We start from the raw sequence: 2,737 nt of genomic DNA, 5'->3' as shown, positions 1-2,737 counted from the left end.
TCTGTGACTTTTGCGAGTCGCTCAATGCTTTTCAAACGAAGTGTAGTGAACTGACTGTGGCTTTAGCTCAATGTAAAACCTTTATTGACACACGAAAAAGACATCGCATGGGCCAACGCTGATATTGCCGGTGAGTCGCGGCGCTTTGAAGCACAGGAACGAAAGAGCGCGGTCGATCGCAGGCCAATGGAGTGGAAGAATGCATGCCAAGGAAGTATGCGAAATACAGTCCGCGGCGTGTCCCGTTTTCTTTTCTGTCTGTATTCGTCAAGTTCTAGCTGCTTTCCACCACTTCAAAGGGAAAGTTTGCGGGGCTGAATGCGCAGTCTTGAATGGGCATTAATTTACCGCACAGATGGCGTGAGGAGAGAACATTGACTGATTAAAAAAGAAACCGCATTTCGTTACCTATTTTTTCGTTCTACCTTCACGAACGTTTGCGCGAACGTTCGAAGCACGAAGAGCTGTAAGAAGTTCCATGAATAAAACAACTGGAACTGAACGATTATAAAAGCTCCTTTTATTTCTCTTCCAACGGGAACGATCGCCGGCTGCCACTCCGTAGCCTGTAGTGAACTTGCGGTAGTCAAGGTCAGATCAGAATCGCTGTTCCGGCGTCGATAGATAGGGTGCTTAACGTGAAGAAAGAATGACAGCCTCGCAAGCGCCCGGGGAGGCACTTGCTCAGCGCGTGCATCCAAGTTGTACCAGTTGTACACGTTTTGCACGCATGCAGATCTGAGCTGAAGACTGCACACACACTATGCAGTCAGGCGCAAGGGCCTCGCCACTTCCTAGCACACTTAAAGAAAATCGAAACCAAAACTGAACTACACACTTACTCTTTCTCCGCTAATAAGAGATTAGTTACACTAGAAGTTTTTTATAAAGCTAGTTTTAATTACTGAAGCGATTATTTGTAACTATTTTGCTTCAGTTTTTTGGTTTAGTCAAATAATTACGGAACAACTTTTTAGAAGACTGAATACAATTGATCTGGCAACCATGAAAATTGTATCATGTCAGCGCCCACGATTCGTACGTTCTCGGAGCTCGCTTTACCCCCCTGAAAAAAGGTCCCCAGAAAGGTCCCTGGCCGTACGGCGGCGCCACCGGCGCCACCGCGCTGCGGCCGCGGCCGACCGGCCGAGCCTGCCGGTTCATCGGCTCCGGTGCTTGCGGCGGGCGGGTGCACGACGTGCAGCTCGCCGGTGCCCACTTTTTTGGCGCGAAAATTGCTTTGTCATCGGCCGTCGGAACGAAATCGTGGTTCTGCAGGAAACGCACAACAATCTCAAGGTAAGCAGTACATATTCCCGGCAAAAGGGTTTTGCCCCCTTTCTTATTTTTTATTTTTTCCAGCTGCAGCAGGTGCACGACGTGCTGCTCGCCAGTGCCCCTTTTTTGGCGCGAAAGCCCATCGGAATGAAATTATGGTTCTGCCGGAAACGCAACAATCTCCAGGTAAGCAGTACATATTCCCGTCGAAAGGGTTTTGCTTTCATGTGTTTTGCCTTTTTTTTTTTTTTCAGCTGCAGCAAAACGTGCCACCCCTGGCCATGGCACGCCGTGATGGTTTTCGCGCGCTGAGCCTGAGCCGCAAGGACGGAGGTAAAGTAAAGCCTGCGCAGCAGCGATCTGCTAAAAAATGGACGCGCGTGAAGCTGGTGGCCGTTATCTTTTGTTCTTTTCAAGGTGCAGCACGTGGCGTTCCATCGGCGGCTGCAGGGGACCGCAAAAATCTAAAAACCAAGGTAAGGCACGCTATGCTGCTGCAAACTGACCATGGCATTGTGAACGACGTTTTTTTTTTTTTTTTTTTGCGTGGAGCTGGTGGCGGTGATAATTCTTCTTTTCAAGGTATAGCACGTGGCGTTCCCCGAGCAGCCCCAGCAAAGGACCGCAAAAATCCGAAAACCAAGTTAAGCCACACAGCAGCCCGCGCTGCTGGAAACTCTCCTGTGTGTACACAATATTGTTTTTGTTTTATTGCTTTCCTTCCCTTTCAAGGTGCCACCTGGAGTACGGCTATCACCCCAGCAACTGGTATTACGCGCAACAAAATTCTGGAAAGCAGGCTGAAAACTGGCGATTTAGGCAAAGTGGCACTTTTGTTTGGCGTGACCACAGAAAATTCTGCCGTGTCGTCGTCCAGCGTGGCAAAATTTGAACCTGAAGAAAATCTGCAACAATTTCAAGCTAGGTAGCAGGCAGATAAAAGCCGGTGATTTACGTAAAGTGGCACCTCCTTTTGACGCGTTCACAGAACAAAAATTTGCTTTTTGTCCGTCGAGTAAAAATAATTGCGTTTCACGAGAATTGGCATGATAAGAGTCGGAATGAATTTTTGTGTTTGCTTGTTTGGTGTACTTGAGAACAATAAATCTGTCAAGTGCTTATCTGTGGTCTTTCCTTCGTGGTATGATGAGCCCCACTGGACGTTTATATGTTCCACATATAATTATGACCATCAAAAGAGGCAGTTCACTCCCACAAGAACTTATGAGCTGCTGCAATGCTTTTTTTTTTGCCTAATTTAATCTTATCAACAAACTAGCTATTGCGCTTCCGTTTCTATCCCATAGCCCCCGGCCAGCTCTATGTGGGATAAACATGTCAGGGAAAAATAATACCAGCTGCACTTTATTCTGGCACAGAAGGATGGAGGCAGGCATGCTGTTATCGTGTGAACTTCATGCTAGCATTATGGCAGAGCTATCAAATGAAACCAGATGCC

At 47.6% G+C, this 2,737-nt stretch overlaps 1 long non-coding RNA gene across 1 annotated transcript; it reads left to right on the top strand.

Moving 5' to 3' along the window:
- The first annotated feature begins 1,185 nt into the window (after positions 1-1,185).
- On the top strand, positions 1,186-2,287 carry LOC144168088 (uncharacterized). Its single transcript, XR_013322159.1, has 5 exons — positions 1,186-1,299; positions 1,363-1,464; positions 1,533-1,611; positions 1,696-1,754; positions 1,861-2,287. It is a non-coding gene; the product is annotated as an uncharacterized LOC144168088 (long non-coding RNA).
- The last annotated feature ends 450 nt before the right edge of the window (positions 2,288-2,737 follow it).

Source organism: Haemaphysalis longicornis, unplaced genomic scaffold (genome assembly GCF_048455015.1).
Source record: "Haemaphysalis longicornis isolate Haplotype H1 unplaced genomic scaffold, Haemaphysalis longicornis Haplotype H1 scaffold_1, whole genome shotgun sequence".
Taxonomy (NCBI): Eukaryota; Metazoa; Arthropoda; class Arachnida; order Ixodida; family Ixodidae; genus Haemaphysalis; species Haemaphysalis longicornis.
This window is presented reverse-complemented; position numbering and strand designations above follow the sequence as displayed.